This window comes from Puntigrus tetrazona, chromosome 12, assembly GCF_018831695.1.
Source record: "Puntigrus tetrazona isolate hp1 chromosome 12, ASM1883169v1, whole genome shotgun sequence".
Classification (NCBI taxonomy): domain Eukaryota; kingdom Metazoa; phylum Chordata; class Actinopteri; order Cypriniformes; family Cyprinidae; genus Puntigrus; species Puntigrus tetrazona.
The window spans coordinates 6,488,636-6,497,593 of NC_056710.1; the positions used below are offsets into that span (position 1 = coordinate 6,488,636).

Below are 8,958 nucleotides of genomic sequence, written 5' to 3' on the forward strand. Positions count from 1 at the left end.
ACACCCTGACATCAACACTCTGCTTCTTCACGCAATCTAGAGTGGACGGGGCACTGGAACAAAAAGCACATTAATACTGATGAATTTGTTGAAAATCGTCTACCAGAACATCAGTTTAGTTTTTTCATCAGAACAGATTGAGAAATGGAGCATTTTAGCACTTGTTATCCGATGAATCTCTGCAGTGAATGGGTGCCATTGGAATGAGAGTCTAAACAGCTGATAAAAACATCACTCCAGTCCATCACTAACATCTTGACAATGAGCTTTGTTTAAGAAATAAATGCATTCATTTTTAACTCTTACCTCTGGCTAAAATATGAGACCATTATCCAAAAGTGAAAAAAATGTTTGTAAATAAATATGTCGATTTTAGAGGATGGAGCATTATTATGGATTATCGGGTTTTAACTAGAAGTAACAGGTAAAAACATCTTGATGGATTTGTTTTTCAAAATGCACAGCTTTTTCTCTTTAAAAGACATTAACTGAAGGACTGGAGTGGATTATTGTGACATTTTTACGCTCCGCTTCGATGGTACCCATTCACAGCGGAGGATCCACTGACTAACAAATGCTAATCTGTAATGCCACACTTCTCCAAACTGTTCTGATAAAGAAGCATCCTTAGATGGCCTAAAGGTGAGTGAAATGTTCAGAAAATATTTTTGGGGTAAAATATCTCCATATATTCCAAATATTCCATTATTCCAAAAGAATAATCCATTCTTTATGGATTGCAGTATTCATTTGATGACAGTGCTGATCAGCAAATTCACATCAAGTACTACAGAGCCTACTCATCCTCTTCCTATGACCAGAGTCTGAACTCCTTCCCAGGACCTCTTCCAGGTCGGCTGGCTGGACGCCTGATAATGCTGGCAGGAGCACAGATGCGCTTTAGACAGAGATTCCCACAAATACATTTAAAGCGATTAAAAATAAGATCAAACTTTTGAGCATTATGGTCACCAAGTAGCCCAATACTTCTATTTTAGCTACTTATAGTGTATTGCAGTGTTTAAGAGCAGTATCAAGTTATAAGATAATACATGAAGTTGAGGGTGATTTACAGTGATCTGGGCGCTCATCTTACATCTGTACTGCCTACGAACAGTCCCAGGCTCGCTATATACCTGGCCACACTTTACAGTCTTTTTGTAGGATGCAGTAACTTTGACCTTCAAGTGTGGCCCCAGGATAAGGAAGCAATTTCTGGAGAAGTCATGACTGGGGCTTTCCTGTAAGAGAGCGGAAGGCAAATCGCATGAAGCACTATGCCAAGCGTAAATGATTTTATGCTAAAATTTACTTTCACTATTATGACAACTTACTTGGTAATACTTTGTTGAAAGTGATGCAACTTCAAAAACAACAATACCAATCTAAAACGCTATTAATACAGTCTGAAACACTTTGCATATGCGTAAAACACAATCTGCCTTCCCTGCTTTTTAACGAGGTATTTATTCGTGCAAAAATGTAATTCCGCAAATAAAACAACTCATGAATCATGCATTATGAATGCATTTAATTTATATAATCTTGCCTTTCCCGGCCCAATTCAATCTCGCTTGTTGTGCTCTTCGCGTGACGGCGGGATACGCTCCACCAGCGCGTCACTGGCCAGCGTCAAATCGGCGCTTCGGCACTTCACGCTGATTGGCTGCCGTTCAGTGACGTACAAAGCTGGAGTCAGTCAGTCAACGGCGGTACTCATCCTCTCACCTGACCTGCTACGACTTTTAAAAAATACAAAACATATAAAATATTACGTATCAGAGAAACGCATATGTAAACGCTACATCAGAAGCAATCTAGGGCTTCTTTCGTAAAGTGATATCGCTTGAGTGACAAATTAAATATTTGAGAATATTGTATTATAATATAATTAATAAATATAACGTTACTAGACGTATCGTTGTATTACCATATTACCTATATTTGCATTTTATGTATTATCAGATTAATTATTCATATCCAAATATATGTTTATAATAAAATGTAAGGAAATTATATTATATAGTTTATCGGAGTAAACACATCTGTTTTCTGCATTTAAATATAACGCATTTATTTATTCATGATCCCGAACGCGACGACGCGACGTTTTTTTCTAGGTATTACAAAGAGTCCGGAAAAAGCTCCACGCTTTTCTGGCCTTTCATCATCACTTTATTGTTGTGATGATGATGTGATGGTGGCGAGGCATCGTAGATGCCCCTCTGGATGATGCCTGCGGGTGTGTCGCGGTGTATTGTGGGCAGTTTTGGGTCTAAGGAGCACAGCTCGTCATTCCAGGAAAGATGGCTGCTCTGGGCATCACAGCGGCTCTTCCTCCAGATGTCAGTCCCGGTTTCGGGTGGTCTGCTCGTTTCCGGGAGCGCCATGGGTCTGTTCTCCTGGATCTGCCTGAGCTGACTTTCCTCAGCTCGAGCGGTACTTACAGGAGACATCCAAGTGCGAGCTGCGCTAGAGGCTGGGGGCTTTTTCTGCGCTCTATTCGACGGGCCTCATCTTTACCCATCGGGGTTTGGTCACTTAGTTTGGCCTGCTGGGTGCTCGTAGTCTTGTTTGGATGTGGGAATCGCGTCCGACGCTTTCAAACGCAACGCGAAGTGTTTCTGAAAGGGTCATGTGTGATTTTTCCCACTTAACCAGTGGGGAAAATCACATTTAGACATTAATCTTGAACATCGCTGACTGTGCGCTCTGCTAAGGGTGTTGTGCATGCCGTTGGTCGCAATTAAATGGAGAGACACTGCAACTGGCCTGATACGTTTATATCCAGATTATAAATACCGATGGGACCGTGGCTGCGCGCAGCGCTGCGCGGCCGCTGTCAAACTTCCTATGTTACAAATGTAACGATTGCGATAATAGTAGGCTACCGCTGCACAGATTTGTTTACGCGCGATTGTTTACGCCCCGCTCCTGCCTTTGAATACCGTACACGTAAGTGTCGTGTAACGATAGCTGCACGCGAGCTCCACTACGCTAATGTTGTCATTTTAGGAGGACTGCACAATAATTGGTCTTTATGCTCTGGCATCGGAACGGTGGATTTGATAATACTGTGCAGTAACGAGAGGGGACGTGTTTTAAAATGCATTCATTTAAAGGATTGAATGAATGGGTACACTCTAATGAGTACAAATAAATGCAGTTATATGCGCAAATAATGTAATGGTGGTCTGCTTTATAAACGTGCGTGAATGTGGATCGATTAGTTAAGTATCAAAGCATGTTTTACGGTAATATTAACATAATAGATATCCGATTTCTGTACAATTTAGTTCCCCGCCGTTGATCAAGCTCATGTCAAACTACTGCGAAAATTGGCAAGACGGTCACCCGGACAGATGGGAGAAGTACTCCTAAAGGTTAGTGCTTTGCCTAAATCCTGTGTCAGGAGTATGTGAACGGCCGTCGATGCATCTGTTTGCTGTAATCATGTTGATGAGGTGTGCTGGTGAATTTAATAACAGCACTCTGGGCATGGGAAATGGAGAGAAAAGCTTACCTGAAATGACCAGAGAGTGCAAGACTGGCATTTTAAAGGTCAGCAACGTATTTTGGCGCCAAGGAATACAGCGTCTGCCTTTGTTTTTGGAGACCAAATTACTTACTAATTTGTATGTTATTTCTAATGAAACCTGTCAAGATTGTGCCTAATGAAACTATTCATCTACTTTATTCCTTTATTTCTCTAACAGTACTTGTGCGAGTGCCAGTTTGACGACAATCTCAAGTTTAAGACGTTAATCAACGAGGAAGATCCGACAAGATGCGCCTCTGCAGCCTATTGGTAGAGACAAGGAAGGTCTTCTACTGGTTCCAGTTAGATCAAGATCAGAATATACGCGCTATTCTGAGGAACAGGATGATTTGGATGGTCTCGTGGAAAATGCATTGCAAGGTGAGGTTGTTTACTAAATTACGCGAGTTATGAATTCTGATGAACACTGCGATTATTCATGGACTACATTTTAACAAGAACTGCTTTCCTTAAAAGCTAACTTGTCATGCTAGTATATATGTTAAGTGAAGTCTCATTTAGACGGAGATGTATAAATTTCAAAACTGAGATTTATACATCATCTGAAAGCTGGAACATATAAGCTGGTTTGTTAGGATAGGACAATATTTGAAAAAATGATCATTTTGACTCATACTTCATTTCATTTTGGCTATTACAGCCCATACTTAAAACTCATTCAGGTTCCAGGGCTGTACTAATGAAGTTTATCAAATGCATTTTTGTTTAAACAGGACTAGGAATGATCTTACAGACACGCTTAGAACAGCTTAAAAGCCAAGATCGAATTTAGCCATGACGACCAAGAGAAGCAAGACTGTCCCACTCAGCCTGGAGCATGAGAAAGAAGGTGTTAAAGGTGTAAAAGTCATTGGGAAATCATTTCCATTTAGGCCTGTAAACACTACGACATAAAGAGGAACGAGTGCTACACAATATTCAGACTAGTGGTCAACCGCTGTGGTTATTTCTGAAACGTGAATGTATAGTTATAGCCATGCTCTCACTTATAGAGGCAAAACTGAGGCGCTTTTATTTTTTGTCATTGTCAAGGTGAGGCTGAAGACTTGAAGAACCACGTGATCCAGAGATTTTACCTTCACGGCTAACGAGAGTGAGTTAAAACATAAGGACATTAAGAAAGAACCGACAGATCCCATTAAACCAGAGCAAGAAGAGAAAGTTGGTGAAATTTGAATCAGCTGGTTGGGCTGATAACAGGGTGAGCACGACCAAAACCTCACAAATAAAGAGCCGAAAGATTGTCCTAAACTGAATCGCCATTTCCGGGCCGGCCATGCCTCCTGCTTCTATCAACACGACCCGGCGGTGAAATCAGAGACGTGCAAGACAAGAAAGAGCTGGTGTTCGAGAACGTGGCTAGAGCTATAAAGAGCTTACTCAGCAGGCTAAGATACTACTGGAAGAAGAGGGAGTTGGAAAAGGAGGAGGATATGATGTCAGCAATCACTTCAGCAACGCCAATTACAAATAACAACAACCTTAACAGCAATCGTAGCATCAGCACAGGAGGTATAATCGCTCGCAATCCAGCCGCCTTGCTACTGAAGGAGCAGCAGATCGGCAGAGAATACCCAAATGAGTGGGAGAAAGGACTGACGGCCATCATCTCTGCCCCACAAGAACTAAAAGGTTGACCTGCAATCGGCAGCGGGGAACAATATAGGGCTTACCGCCCCATTGAGCGCAAAAAGCCATCGAATGAAAAATGAGAATTCTTCAAATGGTCATCATGGGAATGGAAATGCCTTGAAGACTGGGGTTGAGGAACTGAGGCAGGATAGTCTGTAATTTGTTGGAACTAACATGGTTCAAGCAGACAACGGTTCTTCCTCAGTGCCTCTGAGGATTTGCCAAAGATGTCAGGTAGTAAGAGCCTTGGGAAGCGGAGAACCTTGCTGAGGAGCTGCCGACGACTGGAGACTACTTCGCTTGAGGAACAAGCTGACGAGCAAAGAAGGCGAACTCAAGCAAGACGGCTGGTTTGTCGGGCCGGAGGAAAAACTGAGATGTCAAAGACAAAAGTCTGAAAACGCAAGAAAGAGACGCTCACAAAAGACCAAATCCAAGCTGCAAGCAAGAGAAGACCGGAAAAGCGCCTTCAGCGTTGAGAGGTTTTGAAAAGGACACTGGAAAAACCGACGCACGATGACGAAGAGGCATCGGGCCAGAACTTCAGAAGGAAGGATTCGCCTGAAGATTAAGATCCCGCTTCATAGACGCAACGCCGGAACTCCAGCACAAGGATTTCGGAATCGAAACTGCACAGGAGATCGCCATGAGATCTGTCAGACCTGCAAGCCCAGCCTCAAAGTGGCGGATAGTCGCGATAGGAAACAAGACGGAAACTTCGGCCTCCTCAGCGGCTCAGGAGGGAAGAGGAAATGCGAGAAGACAGAGATAAGGTGCATCCCAAGAAGGAGATGTACAAAAGGTGGATGCAAGCACAGCCTGCAAGTCTTTAAGGTAGCGTGGAAAGCTTTATATGTCCAGTCCGCTAACTCATAGTATATTGTTATTCACGCAAATGCATGGCCAGAATCTTTAGGTACAAGACACAGGCGGGAAACGCTGGTCAAATTCAGATAAAAATTACAAGTCCAAAGGCGCCGGTTTTTGGACGCAGGGAAGCCGACGCATAACAACGAGATGACAAATCAGAGTAGGAGACTACAAGAGCGACCGAATCGACTCAGTCCAATGAGATTCCACCTGAAGATGCTTGTAAACACTGTGGTTTCGCCAACCACCCAGAACTAGTGAGTTATTGTTCATCTATTCAGACTAATACTTTATAATTTCAGTGTCTTGAAGGGAGAGTTATTTAGATTCCAATGGCCAGCCACAAATATCAAATGGCAAATACGAGTGGTACTTTCTGCTGAGAAACCCAGGGCTAGAATGTTTCCAAGGGTTTTTACCTCTGGTTTTTTCTGTGGTTTGTGTCTGCTGGTTACTCACTAGTTCAAATAAAGAGAAATCGACTGCAGATCTGTAGGAATATTTGAAAGCATTTATGATTTTTAACTACAGCTAAAACTTTTCAAATGTTTTTCTTGGGTTGAAATAATAAGAAGTGAAATATGAAATAAATATGAAAGCTGAAACTTAAAAAACTTAAATAATGGAGTTGTTGCTCTTGGCAACTAATTAAAATAAAATAAGTTTGAAGTACTGGAAATTGCTAAACTGGAAAGAAATAAAAGCAAAGAAAAAAAGAATAAACATGACAAAAACCTATATTAAAATTAAAATGACAAAATAAAAATAGTAAATAGTAAAATATTAATAACTAATGTACAGCATATAAGTTATTCTAAAGCAATATTTATTATCGCATATTTTGCCTGGGAGCAAAGCATCTGTTTTAAGTAAGTAATTAAATAATAAAACATTAAAATAATACACACGAATAGAACATATTTATTATTAAAGGTTTACAACTCCCACAGTAGGTGTAAGGGTCTTTCCAGCTAATAATATTTATTAAAAACTATAAAAATATAAAAGACAAAATGCTTTTGAAATGATTCAAGCCAAGATGAGACTTAACATTGAGATCATATTGAATGTCATAGGCTACGTTTTAAAAATAGACATAACTAATACTAATTGCTTATTTAATATTCTTGTATCATAATTTCTGTTGTATGTCTGTCTTAGATCCTTCTTTGTGACATGCGATAGCGGCTATCACACGGCCTGCCTGAGGCCTCTCCTCTGATGACTGGCTCCTGATGGAGAGTGGTTCTGCCTCCCTGCCAGCATAAGGCCTTCTGTGTCTGGGCGCTACAGGCTTGTGTGTGTGTTCCCTGTGTCTGTGTGTCTCTGTGTCTGTGTGTTCCTGTGTCTGTGTGGTTCTCTGTGTCTGTGTGTCTCTGTGTGTGTGTGTGTCTGTATATGTGTGTGTCTGTGTGTCTGTGTGTCTGTGTGTCTCTGTGTCTGTGTGTCTCTGTGTCTGTGTGTCTCTGTGTGTGTGTGTGTCTGTATATGTGTGTGTGTCTCTGTGTCTGTGTGTGTCTCTGTGTCTGTGTCTGTGTGTGTGTGTGTCTCTGTGTGTCTCTGTGTGTGTGTGTCTCTGTGTGTGTGTGTGTGGCTGTATATGTGTATGTGTGTGTGTGTGTGTCTGTGTGTCTGTGTGTGTGTGTGTGTCTGTGTGTGTGTCTGTGTGTGTGTGTGTGTGTGTGTGTGCGTAAGTGTGTGTGTGTGTGTGTGTGTATATGTGTATGTGTGTGTGTGTGTGTGTTCCCTGTGTCTCTGTGTCTGTGTGTGTGTCTCTGTGTCTGTGTGTCTCTGTCTGTGTGTTCTGTCTGTGTGTGTGTGTGTGTTTGTGTGTGCGTGTGAGGAGCTGTGTTCATGAACTATATGCTCTTGGCTTAACTACAGAAGCTTCTCTGTGAGAGGCTGGAAGAACAGCTTGAATCTGACACGGCTTTGAAGAAGAAAGAGAGCCGAACTAAGGTGTAGACTACAAACTCATCGGCTCATCTCTATTCCCACTAATCATCATCACTGATGAGTAAACTTACGGTTCGGCCATGATTTCTCTCTTACAGACGGAGCGGTTAGTGTATGTGGGCATCAGCGTGGGAAAATATTATACCCAATTCTGAGTGAGTATGCAGCCATGATTATGTTTTTATATTATATTATGTCACATAGTTCATTTTCCTTTTTTAAAATGATGCACTAGTGTATCATACTGCATTATAACATATGCTGTACTATTTTTATGCTATAGTAAATTATGCCATAGTGTGCTATGCTATGTTTAAATTAAAGATATATTATATTATAATATCCAATACTTCTGTAGCAAAATGTGCTATGCTATATTGTTCAATATGCTAATTTATACTACAGTAAAAATGCCATAATATACTATATCTTACTTAATTAAATTAATTATTATATTGCATTATATTATTATTCAATATCACATACTGTACTTTTACTGTACACAGTGTGTTGCCGTGAGGTATCATACTGATAGTAGCTCATTCTGTACAGTAGTACACTGTAGTGTAGCATGCTATACTACATCTGAATTAATTCAATATAAATCAGTTATTTTGTATTGCATTATTAAAGAATGTCACGTACTGTAATTTCCTTGTAATACAATGTGCTATGCTGTGAAATTTTTACTCATTTCTATAGTAAGCTACAGCATGCTATGGTATATATAAATTAATTATATGCTGTAAGCCAATAAGATGAGAGTTAAAATGTCTGAACTGGTTTCATTTGGTTTTAAATGCATCACATTGTGATGGCGATGGAGAGAGAGCTGACGGAGAAGAAAAAGATGCAAGAAGAGTAAGAGTCTGGGGAGGCGATCGACTAGGACCAGGAAATCCATCAGTTATAGGTAATCGATATGTCTTGTAGAAACGTAA

General features: G+C 40.8%; 1 pseudogene; it reads left to right on the forward strand.

Moving 5' to 3' along the window:
• The first annotated feature begins 2,306 nt into the window (after positions 1 to 2,306).
• LOC122355788 overlaps positions 2,307 to 8,958 on the forward strand; it is a 16,104-nt pseudogene continuing 9,452 nt past the window's right edge.